General features: G+C 33.3%; 1 protein-coding gene across 1 annotated transcript in view; it reads left to right on the forward strand.

Moving 5' to 3' along the window:
- The window catches only part of LOC118753056, an 81,812-nt gene that overhangs the window by 36,633 nt on the left and 27,346 nt on the right, over positions 1-17,833 (forward strand). The window lies entirely within an intron of this gene.

Here is a 17,833-nt window from a genome sequence, read left to right on the forward strand (position 1 = left end):
AAAAAATATCTAAGTTCATAAAAATTATAATGAATTAAAGTAGAAGTAATTTTGATGCCCACAAGCATAATTGGTAGCGTGCAAACAAAAACATTGAAAACAAAGACTGCCAAGTCAGGCGTAGCACAGTACATACAAAGCGAAAGTGAACCCTCGTTGTGATTAATTCGTCACGAATGATTTGTCAAAATGATTGCAACGCCCTCAAGACGATGACGTTCATGCAATGACATCAAAAGTAGTAAAGTCTACCTTTTATTACTTTTATTTGGCTATAAAAAGAGAATCCAATGCGCCCAACTCGCAAAAGCATTACGGACTTGTCAGCTTTGGAAATTTTGTAGGAAAAGTTTTCGCTTTTATTTAATAATAAAATATTCCATGCGACCAGCGTTAAAAACACATTTCGTCGCTGTAATTTAATTATTTTTTAATTTGCCAATGAAATATGTGTGTCTACCATTGGTCGCGCGAATTGTGGTTGAACGCCTGAACAAAGCCGTGATTTCACTCGAATGATAAACTCTTTTAACTGCCTGCTTTTCGAGCGAAATGCTTTTCTTATTTATATTTTTTTCACTTTCTTTGCTTCGTTGTTTTTTTTCCTGCTTTTTCCTGTTCTTCTCTCCCACATTTGTCGTGTTTTATTATTAAGTATGCGGAAAGGTGTTGTTATCTTTTCGTTACATAGCCTGAATCAGTAGCTGTTTACATGGCTACTGTAATGCACGACCTTTTTTAGTTTTCGATTGCATTGATCAGAGTTTGCTTGCTCGAAGCGTTTCAGTTTTAGCTTGTTCACAGCTAAATATTTATTTTTTATTCGGTATTGACTTTTGACGAGGCCGTCCGTTCAGGCATAGTGGAGCTGCTTTTGATCTGCGGCTTTTTCGCCAGCAACTCGTTGATAGTTGTGGGCGTGAGTGTGTAATTATAATAATTTCAAGCCAGCGTGGAGGCATAGTACGTTGCATTTTCGCCCAGCAAATGTTGTAATTAGTATTTTTTACTATCGATAAAAAATGTATGAACAAATTATTTTAATAGGTAATTTCGGGAGGGATAATTGAAATCTGACGTGTGGGAAGGGTATGACTTACAAATTGGATGAAGCCAGAGAGCCAATCAGTAGTTGTTAACGAGCTGCCTACTTGTATGAAGTAAATGGGACTAACTAGCCGACGATTTAGTAAGAGAAAAACACAATTTTCAAAAACCCGGTAAAAGATGATGTCGTTCGATTTTTCTACTACTATTTTCATAGAAATACGTTATGTGCTTTCATTGAAATTGATTTTAATGATTTTTGAAATACAGTCCCATGAAATTTCTTGCACTTTTCCATTCTTTCGAACCTTTTGCCATAGCATTTGTTCCACGCAAATGCAGGTATGTATGTATATACATATGTAGATCAAGTTAAAGATAAACCTAAATATGAATATAAACATATAGATTTAGATTAATATTAAGATTAAGTTTAGGATAAAGTTTATTAAAATTAAGAGAAAGATTACGATTAAGACTCCGACAGGGTGGGTGATTGATTTAGAATGACAATGAAGATGGCACAACGCCGAAACTGGTTTGTCTCCATACCAAATTTTACAAGGGATGACGGAAATTAATTCAAAAATACATAATAAGATTAAGGTTAAGATTAAGATTAAGATTAATATTCAGATTAAAATTAATATTAAAGTTAAGACTAAGATTAAGATTAAGATTAATATGAAGATTGAGATTAACATTAAAATTAATACTAACATTGAGATTACATAAATTTTAAGACTAAGATTAAGATTGAGATAGAGGTAGATATTGAGATTAAGATAATTGGGCATTATTAGGTTCATTCCTTATCTTTTTGGACTAAAATCTGAAAAGTGTCAAAATGCCAGAGCGTAAGCAAAATGCGCTCACTAAAAGAGAATAACAGGAAAAGTAAAGGAACGCAAAAAACCAAATTTTTAGTCCAAAGAATGGCAACAACAAAACTAACGTCAAATAAGAACAGAAAGGTATGTACAAAACACATTCACACAAGCACAAGCACAATAAACACTTGCTATATCAATTATTTTTTTGCCTTCTTCCAATTTCAATTCATTTCTTTTACTTTTTAGATTATTCTCACTTTTAGCGTATTCTTTAATTTCCGTTAATTTAAATTCAGTTGAGTTTGACACTTTTCAGGATTTTGCCAGAAAAAATTCTTCTGACTAAATCTGACTACTTCGGACTGATGAGAGTCACTCTCACTGACTGTTGCTCTCTCATTTTTGCTGTCATTTCCGAGTTAAGGAACGCTTTTTGGACTAAATCTGACTACTTCGGACTTTTTCTGACTATTTCTGGGAGATAAGGAACGCTCCTATTATAATAAACTTTTTCTTGTTAAAAAAGAGCGATTGAGTGCCAATGAGATCCGGGCGGCGAAGTGCCCATTGAGTTGATATTCTCATTCAAATCAAAAAGGCGGGTTTCTAAGCCGATGTGCGGGAGCACGCACCGTGATGGTACATGTACAGTGTAATCTTTTATTTTCTTCTTATGAATTTCAGCAAAGGCCTATACTATTCTTATGCACAAGGAGCGTCAAAAATAAGTATACCCTGACATTTTGAGGATTTTTCGTATTTACATATATCTTCCATACCAAATTTATCTTCTTTTTTATAAAAATATATGTAGTTCAAAAGAAAAAATTAAGGAATAATTTTTTTGAATTTCATAGAGAACTGGAGAAAAAACAAAAAATTTTTCTCGAATTATTCAACTTTTCAAATCAATTTCTTAGAAAAATTTTGAGTAAGCAGCTTTGTAGCGCATTAAATTTTAGTAATAAAGTGCAAGTTTCAAGTTGCTAAAAATTGCCGTTCATTGTAGAGATTTTTTTCTGCCGAGGGTGTGGCGCAGATAATTGCAGCGTTGAATACTTTCAGAGCAGGAGCAGGATCCGCTGAGCTTTAATTCCTTACACTATGTCTATATCATTGTAAAGCTCATTCAGCTCATCGTTAAATCGTCTGCGGTATTCGCCATCGCCAACGCGTCCGCGAAAAGGGGTCACCTTTATTTGTCCTAACTAGTATAGAAATAATTAGTGCTACATATATCACGACACAGAGGTCGTTGACGAAATGGTGGAAAAATATCAATTTCATTAAATGAAATCTTTTTGAAATGGTTTGAAAAGGGTTAAACTATTCTTTTGTCTGTAATATAATTAAAACTCGTTTGCGTGGGAATTAACTACAAAGTTTTCATAAAATAATTAAAATAAAAAAGTACATATTAAACTTTTATCTGTTTGTTCATTTCTGCTACTCACTTGACCATTCACTATGCATACTTCTTCGGCTACTAGCCGACAGCAGTTTCCTACAAACATACTTAATATAAATTTATATAATTTTTTTTTTTTGGTTTCAGTTTTGCACTTGCCAATTTCACCAACTTTCTGAGATTAAGAACAAGATTAACATTAAAATTAGGACTAACATTGAGATTAGATAAATTTTAAGACTAATGTTAAGATTAAGATTTAGATAGAAATTGAGATCGATATAGAGATTAAGATAATTGGGCATTATTAAGCGGAAAAAAACCATACGGATAATAATATATCTTTTTTTGATGAGAAGAAGCGGCCGTGTGCCAATGAGGTGCGGGCTGCGAAGCGCCCATAGTGTTGATATTCTCATTCAAATCAAATAGGCGGGCTTCTAAGCCGAGCGCGCACTGTAATGGTACATGTACAGTGATTAGTCTTTTATTTTCTACTTCTGAATTTCAGCAAAGGCCTATACTTTTCTTATATACAAGGAGCGTCAAAAATAAGTATACCCTGACATTTTGAGGATTTTTGTATTTACATATATGTATCTTCCATACCAAATTTATCTTCTTTTTTATAAAAATATATGTAGTTCAAAAGAAAAAATTAAGGGAATAATGTTTTTGAATTTCATAGAGAACTTGGGGAAAAAATCAAGAAATTTGCCTCGAATCATTCAACTTTTCAATTCAATTTCTTAGAAAAATTTTGAGTAAGCAGCTTTGTATACTTGTAGCACATTAAATTTTATTAATAAAGTGCAAGTATCAAGTCGCTAAAAATTGTCGTTGATTTTAGAGAATGTTTTTTTTTTCCCGAGGGCGTGGCGCAGATAATTGCAGCGTTGAATACTTTCAGAGCAGGAGCAGTATCCGCTGAGCTTTAATTCCCTGCACTATGTTTATATCATTGTAAAGTTCATACAGTTCATCGTTAAATCGTCTGCGGTATTCGCCATCGCCAACGCGTAAGGTTCCGCGAAAGGGGGTCACCTTTATTTGTCCTAACTAGTATAGAAATAAATAGTGCTACATATATCACGACACAGGGGTCGTTGACGAAATGGTGGAAAAATATCAATTTCATTAAATGAAATCTTTTTGAAATGGTTTGAAAAGGGTTAAACTATTCTTTTGTCTATAATTTAATTAAAACTGCTTTGCGCGGGAATTAACTACAAAGTTTTCATAAAATAATTAAAATAAAAATAAAACATATTAAACTTTTATCTCTTCGTTCATTTCTGCTACTCACTTGACCATTCACTATGCATACTTCTTCGGCTACTAGCCGACAGCAATTTCCTACAAACATACTTAATATAAATTTATATAACTTTTTTTGGGTTTCTGTTTTGCACTTGCCAATTTCACCAACTTTCTTTCTATTCAAAAAAAAAAAAAATATTAAGTGAGACTAAAAATACTGTTTTTTGGACATACAATTAAATAAAAGCGTTAAACAGGCGATAAGTCGTGAACAATTCTTGTGACAACCATGACCACAACCAGGCGCCTCAAGATAAACGTACGGGTGGAGTGGATAAACGGGTGAAGGAGAGGAGGAAGTGAATAAGCGCGCCGTCGACCCCACAGCAGCAGTTAGTTGGCAAAATCGCTGATCAGATGGCTAAATAATGGATGTTTAAAGATGGGAGATTCCAAGCTGTTAATGGGAAGGGAAAAAGTGAAAACGCCGTTGAAAACAAAAGACTTAAGCAACGAACGTGGCAGCGTGAAAGGTGGCTTAATGCAGATGCGCGAAATCAGTTGCGTCTAATGGATTATTTATTTATAATTTTTTATTTTTTATTTACTATGGGTATTACTAATACATGTGTACATCCGGTATTTTTAAATGTATGTACATTAGGGTGGTCCAAAATAAGTAAAGTTGGAATTCTTATGCTCTCAACCCCTAGGACTTTCTTATTTCGAAGAAAATATATGTAGCCCTATTTTTTATTTCGAAATTAAAGAATATTTAAAAGGCCCCATGTATTTTATATGGGAAAAAACAACTTTTTGTACAGTACCCAATTGTTTATTTAGCCATTTTTAATACTAAAGATTTTTATTTATCCCCCCATTGCATTTTTTGGCATTTGCTGGGGGTTTCGGCGTTCCAATAAAATATAGTTACTATGAAAAAATTGTTAAATAAATAATTGGGTATTATTATTGGAAATCTCCTGAAGAGAAATAATTTTCCGAAAGCAAAATATTGATTTTCAAGAATTCTATACCATTTCTATGAAAATTTGTTTTTTCGCCATATAAAAATACATGGCAAACTTTGAGCGAGGGGTATATTTTTTCGGTACAGAACATTCCTGGGGGTGAGAGCATAGAAATTCCGACTTTACTTACCCCCCCGCCCCACCATGCATTTTTGGTACACCCTAATGTACATATGTTCGAAAAAACACACACAATAACGTCATAAGTAATTGAAAAAATGTCGCCTCGTTAATTCGCATTTACTGAATGCTTTTCAACGCTTTTATTTCGTAGGTGAAAGTGAATTTTCCAAATTTTGCAAAAAAATATGCAACACCAACAAATAAAAAGCCAACGCAACAATCGGTTTTAATGACATCAAAGCCATTTCAGCAGCAACATGCAACATCTGCGCGTCTATACCATAACTAATCGAAGCAAAAATGTCTGCAGCATTATCTCCAAAATGCTGATAAACAAGATCTTCTTCAAAAATATATTTTTATTTGTCTCTACTTATTTTCTTTTGCCATTTCATACTCACTTTCTCAACTGTTGCTGTAACATGCGCCACGAACCGAAAAAATCGCGCGCCTTTACTTAGTAAGTTTTCATGGCAAAATGTCAAGGTCTCATCGCTGCTATTTTGGCGTGAATTTTTATTTCACTTTTTAATTGAAAACGAATGTAATAAAAGTAACGAACGACAACGAAAAAAATAAAAAATCACGAAAAAAGGAGAATGTGAAATCAACCAGAAAATTGAAAACCTGAGTACCGCCAACAACAACAACGGCTAAGAAGCACAAAAAGCCAAGACGAAAATTATTATGCACCAAAAAGGAAAGTGATTTTGGTAGCCAGCCACCGCTAGCCTGCCTGGCCTGATCTGGCCTGGCCTGGCCGGGCCTGTTTAGCGGCTGACATTGTGCGCCTTGTGGCAACGTTTGGCGGCATGGCATGGCGTGGCGTGGCGGTTTGCCTCATGGCGCAAACTTGTTCGGCCGCCTCCAGCTGCCGCCGTTGCAACGCTAAGTATTTATTGCAGTCGTGGCGGGCGCTGTTTGTCGTTCGCCAGAAGTGAATGTGGGCGCCAACAAGGCGAAGGCGGTGCGCTGTCGCGCTGTAATTGCCGGTTGTGCAGCAAGTTCAGCCACCGTCATTGTTGTTGGGAGCTGTTGTAGTTGTAGTTGCTGCGATTTCATATTTTTTCCACAATTGCAGTTATTGCTTACATTGCATACGCGATTTCTTTCACACAATTTGCAATTCGCTACCATAATATTGTTAATTTTGTTGTGGTTGTGAATTATTGCGGCAAATGTTTGTGGCGTTTGTGGCTACTACTGTTGCATGTTTGATGTCATCGACACATTTATTTATGCGCATTTATTTGCATGCTTTTGTTTGTTTAAAAAATTGTTTAGCTTTAATTTAACAAGTTTTTTTTTTAACAATTATTTTGCGACTGTTGACACTTCACCGTTTATAGACCTCACCATTACTTACGCGAACATAAAACATAGACAGATGGCAGCGGTGATCAACTCCTTAATTTCTATTTTATCTTGGGAATTGACTGAGGTTTATCCGGATGTAGTCCTAGACTTCATAGTTAAAATTAATGCTGAACGAGAAGCTGTCGCCTATTTTGAATGAAGGAAAAACGAAGCAAATAAGTAGGCAAACACAGCTTGTGAATTTGACGCCCGTGGTAGCCGAGTGGCCAGAGCTGTGTACTACAACTCAGTGGGACCCAGGTTTGATCCTCGTTCCGAGCAATTTTCAAAAAACAAGGAGCGCCAGTTGCTGCCTAAATTCCAGAACTTTTTTCAAAGACTCCCGTTTTTGTATTAGTCTTCACATTCAACTTCGTATTCGTTTTAGTCGCTTCCTTCGTATGCGCCTTTGATTTGGTCATCATATTCTTCTTCGTACTTATCTTCGTGCTATCATTGTATCCGTCTTTGTAACCATCTTCGTATTCGTCCTCTTATTCGTATTGCCCTTCGTATTCGTGTTTGTCTTCGTATTCGGTCGCGTGTTCGAATTCACCTTGATATACATCTTCGTATTCGGCTTCGTGTTCGTCTACCACTACCACTCTGGCACTTAACATAGTCGCCGTTGACGTGATAGTTAGAGGTACGAGGGCCTTAATTGACTTAAAATCTTGATACTCTGGTATTTTTTGAAGCCTAGACTTTATGCCTATTAGCACAGATCAGTGCGTGGTTAGACTTGCACCAATGTGCTCTTTCTCCAATCACATTCCGCTAGGAAGTAGATGTTGGACCTTCTTACATAGATGTGTCGCAGCTTGACGAAAGGTTCGGTGGAAGGCACTTTTGCCTAAAGCTTTCTTTAATCTCAAGTTCTAGCTTCCGTATCACTACCTAAATTATATGATGGCAGCATAATCTTGGCTTAGAGTTGATTCTGTGGAAACTTCTTCTAAGTTTCTTTGGACGAAAAGTCTCAAGAGCATCAAAAGCGCATCAAGTTGCGATTTCGGTCAGCTAATACGTAAGTAGTAATTGAGCGAAGGGGCGTCGTCCACTCAAAGCGTTTGAGCGGTAAATTGAGCCTTTGTATATAAATAAAAAAAAAAACAGATTCCGCTCAGTATCGCTGTTCCACTACAAAAACAAATAAAAAATGTCGAGAATTAATATCTTGCTACATCCAAGCCCAAATATCTCACAAACTACATCTAATTGAACAATTTGAAGGTCAGAACTCAGATTCAACGAAACAAATTTTTTTTGTGAGTCGGTGTTTATTGGTTGTGCCGCAAACAGTTTTTATTCTTCACAAACAGTTTTCAAAATCTGTGTAGAAGAGTAACGCTTTAATACCAAAGTTTCTTACACATATGTATGTAGAATTTTTTGTATGGTTCAGTAAAGCTTGGGTGGCACCAATTTATTTAAAATGTAAACATCTGTAAGAGATTACAATAAAGTAGAAAAATGTATTGTACGTGTCTTGTGTTAAAACACATGTTCGTTAAAATATATGCACGCACGTTTAAGTAAACTGCTTGAATACATTTGTACATACATACATACATATGTAGAAATGGATGTATATGTTTACAAGAAAACCAAAGCACATTATTAAATGACGTGCGTAACTTTTGACGGTTGCTGTGGCACCAATGGTACTGCGTGAATAAATATCCAACCAGTTGATCTAGTTTTGCACGCAATTGCAAGTTATTGAGCGTGTGTAAAAATACAATGTAAAAATACAATGTAACAATAACTAAAAAATCGCTCAAAATCCAAGCAATAAAAACGAAGTCAAAATATTGCTTAGTTAAAAATAAAAGTGAAAAGTAAACACTCAATCTGCAATTCAAACTCATTTGCCTTTAAAATATTGTATGTAAATGTGATTTTTTTTTTTTGTATATTAGAAAATTTATGTACATGCTTTATAAATATCTGGCTTAAATAGCGAAAATAATAGCAAATTCAATGGAAAAACAACAACGTCACGACGTATAAGCCGAAATAAACATTCACTTTACTTTCATTGGCTTTTACCATTTTTTTTTTCAATTGTGCATACATATGTGGGGATACTATTTACTACAGCTGTGCATGTAAACATAAAGATGTGTGCATTTTTGGATCACCTCAATGTACGTAGATATGTATGTAATTTTATATTTGAAGGTTACCTAGAATGTTGCGATATTTCTGTGGAAAGCCGTTATAACTCGCTTGTTAGTTTTAATTAAAATTAAGTGACAGTGTTTTTATTTACGGTTTACATATCGTTTTTATGATAGTATCTGACACCTTCACAGCCGCTAAAGACCACTTTCTTTAAAAGTCCTAAAAGTCTTTCGCCACTTTTTTTGTGGCTTTAACTTAAACCAAATTTATGTTTCTCCATTAAACCACGCTGATGTGCCGTAGTTAAATGAAGCGAGGTCCAACAAAATCAAAGTAAATACTTCATGTAAAAATGGAAGTTAGCTCTACACATAAAAACCTCTGTTGATGTCACAAACAGCGCTGCCGTTTTGCTTAAATCTAAGCAAAATTTATTAAATTTTTCCTGCCTGCTAATGTTTTACATTTTTCTTTGTTTTGCTAATTTTTTTTGCTTAATATATTCAAAAAGGAAAATTTTCCTCAAAAACTAATTTCTAACTGTGAGTCAATTTTCAATCAAGTTTTTAATTTTATTTTAGGATCCGATATAAAGTTCCAGGAAATGTTGCTCTACGCAACTCCTCATCCGCGGTCGTCACATTTTCAAACCTCCGATTGTTTTTATGCCATAAAATCGTTTCTCATAAAAACCATTTGCAGTTCGGAGGTGACCTTAAGTCTCTTCATTTGCTTGACAAGATCAACATGCACATTATGGATAACATGATACCAAACTCGTTTTATTCATGCATTCGAAAACTAGCGAAAGGGCATTGAAAGCCTGAAAGAATATGTGTTCGTGATAGTTTTCAAATTAAGCAACCGTTAGACTATAACATCCTTACTTTTGACGAACAAAACTGAGCCTTAGATTGCCTTTACTTATTTATTTGCTAATTTTTTATTTATTTCTATAACCAATTTACCAAGGTTGGTAAGAAAAGCCCAAATTAATTAAATAAGTTGCTTAATTTTTACGTGATTTGGTAAATTTTTTTTTAAAGATTTTGATAAATTTTATTTTTCGGCCGCGGCAACACTGGTTACAAACCAGCTGTTTGGTTTTGCTACAAGTGCAGACGGCCTGCCAAACAATGATTGAATTAGAAATTAAAAAATTTTTTGCCCTCAGTTTTTCAGCGACATGACCTTGAGGATCGGCTCTCCTCGCCTATTATGCAGCATTCGAATTTCTAAAAAAAAAAAAAAAAATTGTCGCAGCAATTTAACTCGATACTGTGCTGACAGAGTTTTTATTTAATACGTTTTCTTGAGAGCTTACTGGGTTACTTTTTAAATTTAATAAAAAAGCCATTCTTATATTCAGAGACCTACGTATATGCAGTAAAATTAAGCTAGAAATTCATCTTAACATCTTCAAGAACGGGCATTTACGACCTTTTTTTAAAATGACAGTAAAAATGTTCTATACAAATTTTAAGCAGAGATATTTGTGACGGTCACTTAAGGGAGAAGTGTAAATCAGACAATACACTTAACAACTGTTAAGCGATGCCATTTATAATTTTTAAGAAGTCGACAGATGTGTTCGGGGTCACCCATATGCAATGTTTACCCATAGAGTATCTGAAGTTTTACAGCATTTCATTATTGTTTGAAATTCATGCTATAAATATCTATGATAAATCATAATTTTTTAAAACATTATTACTTAGCTGACCATTATTGTACTAGACTATCAATTATATGCATTTATGGTTGTTTTTATCGCACATAATTGAGGTGAATACCAATTTATTTAAAAACATCAACTTATGTACAAACAATTAATCACATACAAACATTATTACATATTACTTCATGACTGAAAAAAAGCGGATTGAACAATCAATGTAACTTTGCAATTTAAAATGTGCAGCGGCATTCAATAACGGTAAAGGTCATGGAGGAAAATACCAATTTACAGACACACAAAGTGAAAAAGCTAGTATTTCTGAAAATAAATAAAAATTTGAGAAAAGTAGGTAAGATACCAAAATTATAAAATACACACACATACATAAAGAAACAAGTCATTAAATAAATAAATGGTTTTTTTGTTTGGTCGTTATAGATAATGGCTTTTTAGATGCTTATGATAACAGTTGTACGGCGAAAATACATATTACACACGTTCTTCAAAATTGTAGTTAATCAAAAGTTCCTGATTGTTAGTGAACGGAAAAATCTATTTCTAAGCGCATGCTTGGGCACGGGAGATTTTATTTTAGATTTTTTTCAACTTCGTTTTTGGCGCATAATATCCAAATTTACAAATTTTGAAGAACGTGTGAAATATGTAAGCATATTTTCACGCCTCAAAATATAGTATGATATGTAAATACATATGTATTGGAACGTAATTATTGTGCATTATTTGCAGTCACTCTGCAGGGAAAAATTTTAAGCTTCAAATTATGACTGCACCATACTACCACTCTGTAGATCCTGAATTATCTCTGCTCCGGGCAACATGTGAATTGGAAAAAGTTTTTTCTAGCAGTGATCGCCTCATTGCCTTCGAGTGGACATATTTCTGCTAGGAAAAATAGCTTCTCATAAAAATCCTTTTGCCGTTTGGAGGCGGCGTAAAGCTGTAGGTCCCTCCATTTGTGATTTGTGTAACAGCAACAAGACGCACGCACGCCAAATATGTATTGGAGTAGAAGCTGGGCCAAACATTAGCAGCAGTGTAAGCCCTAAAATAGTTTTATTATTATTATTGTTGTTATTATTATTATTATTAAATTATGACTGCTTTATAAAGACTTTGTAAGGAGTAAACTGAAAAGGTTATTTTATTTAAATAATAAGTGACTAATGAAATGGTTAAACGAAAATAAGTGCAACGGGGAAACACGAAAAATTTCGTTTCCTATAAAACTAGTGAAGGTTCGATCGACACTTTTTGACTCACGTCAGCATTCACGATAAACACTAGAACTACCCGCAGAGATTCGGCCGCAACTGAGACATGTGCCTCTCTGTAGTAGTAAGAGTTGCAAATTTCGATTTTCTGACATTCCACTGAAAAATATGTTGAGCTATTTATTAACTAAAATATGTCCATATGTATAATGCGTACCATGGTAAGTGCAATGCTCGAATCAATTTGGCCATATATGAATGTATATTTCATTGTTTGAATCTGATCTGCAGTGACCGTGTTTTGTTTATTGACCTTGCCATGCATAATTATATTTCACACTTATTTTATATTCGCACACATGACCAGATAAGATAATTCCTCTTCTCACATCGAATTTTGGGTCAGCAGTTATATTTATTCTTCGAAAAAATGTTTTTATTTACTGAATTTTAAAAGCTAATAAATCCATATTACCATTTTTCATGCCTTTTGAAAATATGGCTCGGTTTATTATCACTATTTAATATGGAAATGAGGTTAAAATGACTAATACCGTTGAAGCTCGAATTGTACATAATGAAGATTTTAGCTGGTAGATATGGTTTGATTAGAAACTAATGCATATATGTTTGTACATATGTTTGTGAAAATATCGATTGCAATAACAACCCAGCCAGTAAAATTTTCGGAAACGTATCCGAGAAGGGAAACGAACTCGTATATAAATAGAATATTTCATCCGCTTTCTCATAATTTTTTCGGTTGTTTTTCCGATACGTTCTATGGTTGTCAAAAACAGATATAACTTCGGCTGAGTTTCTGAAATTTTTCTCTCAAATCTGGGACTTCCTGAAAGCTCACAAATAGGAGCACGCTCCTCTACACACTTAGCTACTCCCTGAATACGTATATGTATGTATGTATGTATAGTTGCTAGTAAAATAAAAGCAGTAAAATTCAAAATGATGCTGCTGGTAACTTATGTTTATTTATTTATTGGTAATAATTTTAATTTAAAATATGGGTCGATCTGTATCAAAAACCGCACAAATAAAAGTTCCAAGGCTTGCACAAAGTTAAAAAAAAATTAATTAAACAAAAAAAATGTTCATCAAAATTTCGATTTTTTAAATTAGATTTCTTATATATAATATATAATAAGGTGCAAGTTTGAGCCGCTAAAAACTAACGTTGTTTTTTTAGAATTTTCCTTTGTCGGGGTGTGTGCATTTTCTTCTTTTTATTTTATTCGCAAGTTAAATAAAAGCTTGTAAAAATAATGAACAAAATATCAAACAAACTCCCCCGTGCCGCCTATGGAAATGTTTAAACTTTAAAGCATGTCATTCAAATCAGGGGCACGAAGATTGAAGCTTACAGTTAAAATATGTCCTAAATACTTAATATGTTTATGAATGAATCAGTAATTAATCGAAACAAATCTAATCACATTATTATTCAAATAACTAAGTACGAAAGTTATTATCTTACACGCCATACAGTACCCCTTTCGTCCGATATTTATTGAATGAATGAGAATTTTTCAAGCTATTTATCTAATTAAGTTTTAGAATTTTTCACTCCACACATTTCTTTAAATGAGTTTACCATAATTTCCATCAAGTTTCTTTTAAAAAACGTTATTAACGTATCTTGTTCTGGTTTAAATGAAGAATCACATAAATTTTTATGTACTTTAGGGTGGTCTAAAAATGCACGTGCATTGCATTTTTTGGTTTTTGGGGGACCCATAAAAAACTAAATAAACAAATGGATATTATTTGAAGGCTCCTGAAGAGAAACAGAGTTTTCCGATAAAAAATATTGATTTTCAAGAATTCTGTACCATTTCTACGAAAAGCTGCATTTTTCTATATGAAATACATGGAAAACTTTGAGCGTTTTGAGCGACCTCTAAATATTTTTGGATTTCAAAATTAAAAACAGGGGTACATTTTCTTTTGATATACACTGCCGGCAAAAAGTATTGGCGCAGCAAATTTATTACAATATATGCAACAATTTTTTTTTCTAATATTTTTCCGCCAATTTTTTATAAAAATATGGTTCATTCTTCAACAAAAAACGTTAAAATGTAATTCCTAAACTTTGTGAAAAACTCACGAAAATTCAGCAAATTTTCAACTTTTTAATCAGATTTTCTAGAATTTTTTTCGAGTATGCAAATTTATAGCCCAATCAATTTTACCGTTGATTTTTGGCATTTTTTTTAACGCATTGTCTTCCATACAAAAAAAAAAAAATGTCGAAAATACTTTATATGGAAAAAATGCAAAAATTTGCTAAATTTTCGGGAGTTTTGCACAAAGTTTAGGAATTTTATTTGTATGTTTTTTTTTGTAGAATTTACGATATTTTTGTAAAAAATTGGCGGAAACATATAAGAAAAAAAAATATATGCATATATTGAGAACAATTTGCTGTGCCAGTACGTTTTGCCGGCAGTGTAGAATAATCCTAGGGGGTTAGCGCATTAAAATTCCGACTTTACTCTTTTTTGGACCACCCTAATGTACATTCATATGTACATATGTACAAGGAGACGTGTTTAACTTTTCATTTAGCACTTTAATAATTCTTGCTCTAAAACCTTTCAGAAAAATCAGCGCATGAACAATATCAACCAGCTACTTTTGATATACATTTATGCAGTCATAGCTAACGCACTAAAGGTGTTAAAAACTCGTTTTAACAGCGCATAATTGTAATTAACACAATTAGAACTTACTGCTTCATACAAATGTCACGCAAAGAAATCATGTCAACGTTGTAAAGTGTCAACAAAGCGTCGAACATCACAAGTGGAGTGTGTCAACAGTTTTTGACAAATATGACGATGAGTGAATTCCAAGTGATAAAAAAATAACGTTTTGCTGAGGTACATAAATGCAAAAAAAAATAAAATTTTGTGAAAATGAAAGCTGCAAGAATAGTCACATTTTTGAGAGAACTCGTTTTTGGGTTTTTATATTGGTAGGTGTGTCTATCTTAGACACGTGCTCATTACAGTTTTGTTTCTTATATTTAGATATGGAAATATTAAATATTCATTTAGGCTCACAGCACTGCCCGTGTAAAATTTGAAGTAAAAATGGTGCTAAGTGGATACGGTCTTTTTTCCGTATTTTTTCCACGTGATCAATTCAGATTTGATCTCAAGTGAGCTTCATATGCAAACACAGGCTGATTAGAGTTTCGTATGAAGACAAAGTAAGAAATATTTTCAATTTGCAATTTTAATTGGTTTTTAAGACCTATTTTGCAAATCTATTTTTAATATCTAAGTCTGAATGGAGTATAAGGCTTTAAATTGGCAAAAGCCTAGTTAGTTGCTCCAGTCACGAAAAAAAGCATATCACTTCCGAGTTCACACAATTAATTTGAAATCAAAACTGTTGAGCTTGACGTACTTCTTTATTTAAAACCCGTCTTCGCTTCAGGTACTCAGTACAGAAACAAAATGTGCTGTAGAATGTTGCAGGGCCTTGAGATCTTTACGACGGTCTTAAAATCGGAAGGAAGGGAGTGGAGGGCTGAAAAAACACCAATCGCGGTTATAGGATTTTGTAACGTTTGAATAAACCCAGGAGACACTCACTCGATACAAATAGGCAGTCGCACTGTAGACCGACGGCTTAAGCAATTGGAATTATTTGCCCTCAAACCTGCTGAAGAAAAAAGACTTGCATGAACCAAAACCCATAAATAATGGACTATAGAAGAATGGAAAAAGGTGATTTTCTCGGACCTGTGGCACGAATGAGGCCGAATGAACTGTATTGAGACCAATACGTAGTACCAACCGTGAAGCATTACCCATATGTTTACGTGTCCATGCCAACCAGGGTTTATGTCGTAATAAAGGCCAGGGGAGGCTTAACAAAATATTATTTCAATTAAAATTTAAAAAATTTATTATTAAGTTACCTACTTAACCTGACACCTTGTTCGAATATAATATTCACAAATATTTTTATGAAAAATTTTTCGCTGTAATTATTTATGAAAATATAGTTCTTTTTTTGTGCAGGGGATTGCGCATTTCTTCCATGTAAAAATAATTGTGTATTTTTTATGAAAGCAAATGTGACAAAAAAATTCTAAAAATAGTTTTACGCGACTTGAAACTTGCACTTTGATTTACTAAAATTGAAAGGGCTACAAAAGTGCATACTCGCAAATTTTCATGAAACTGAATAAAAAGTTGAAAATTTTAATGAAATTTTGTTGAATTTTTATGAACTTTATATAAAGGGTGAAGTTTTGATTTATATGGTTTACATTATTAAATGAACTATATTTTCATAAATAATTAATGCAAAAAATTGTTCATGAAAATAATTTTGAATATTATATTAGAACAAAGTGTACACTTTCATTTGCCGCCTAGTGTATATAAGTTGAATAAAATTCATTTTTTTTTTGCATAAAATCTAAGTATGTGCATGATTCAATAATAAAAGGTTTGCTCAAAAAACAGTTTTCTCGCTCCCTCTTGACAAAATCGGCGCCCTTGGCAAGGCACTGTGTGTGGGTTCGTGTGTGTGTGCGCAAAGCTTTTGTAAGGGAGCTAAGGGAGTGTCAAAACTCTAATGTCACTAATGAGCAAACCTTTAATTATTGAATCATGAAGTATGTGTACCTGTTTTTTTTTTCAAAAAAAGTTTACAAGTCATATGTGCGCTTAATTTACATACATCTGTTTGCAGTTTAAATATTGGTGTTGTTGCTCCTTGTATTTCTCCATCCGCATAGTACTTTCGTGGCTTTGAGAAAGTGCGAAATCTATCTTGCAATCATTAATAAAGTTTGTAAAATGGCCGATAATTAAATTTTTATATCTTCATTAATTATCTATTTTATTTTTTATATTTAGCCTGAATTTGGAGTTTTTTTTAGATTAAAAGCAAAAATTAATTTTGATTTTTTAACGATTGCACAAAGTTGATTTCATAAAAGTAGGTAAGCTGCTTTAAAATAAGTACACACATACATATGTACATATGAACATATTTGTAATCAAACACTATAATCTAATTAAAGCTTTAAACTGTTATTAAAATTTGGAAAAACATAAAAGAAAGTTAAAGAAATATAAATTCATTAGCTTCGTTCAGATACATTCATACATACATATCTAGATATTTTACCATTCAAATGAGTTGTTATCTTTTGCAATCAACCCTTTTGCTGCACTGCCCTAGTGGCACTGGATTTACCAAAATGCAACTATACGGTCAGTGATTATAGCAGTCAATGATGAACCTTAACAATTACAATTTTAGCCTTTACCACACATTTCCTCCGTTGGCTTAATATGTGCCATAACATAACTATTTATATTACCGCTCTGCTTCGGTTTGCTGCGCAGACGCGCACATGGCAACACTCATCAGTAATTTACTCCATAATTACCAACTATATTTAGTTTAATTTTTTTTTTGTAGTTTCCTAAACACATGAAATGTAATATTCATACGGGTGCAAGCATATACATTTGTATGTATGTAAATATGTACATACATACATAAGTGTGTGCCTACCTATTAAACTCCCGCAGGGCTTTATTTGTGCAATGCTTAATTATTTTGTTATCTGTGCACCTAACAATTAAATACTTTTAATTAATACGTACATTCACTTTTACTTTTATTTTACATCTTGTGAGTACTTATTAGGGTGATCCAAAAATGCAAATGTGAAAAAGTAAAGTCGG

This window comes from Rhagoletis pomonella, unplaced genomic scaffold, assembly GCF_013731165.1.
Source record: "Rhagoletis pomonella isolate Grant_MI unplaced genomic scaffold, Rhpom_1.0 Rhpom_scaffold_00002, whole genome shotgun sequence".
NCBI lineage: Eukaryota > Metazoa > Arthropoda > Insecta > Diptera > Tephritidae > Rhagoletis > Rhagoletis pomonella.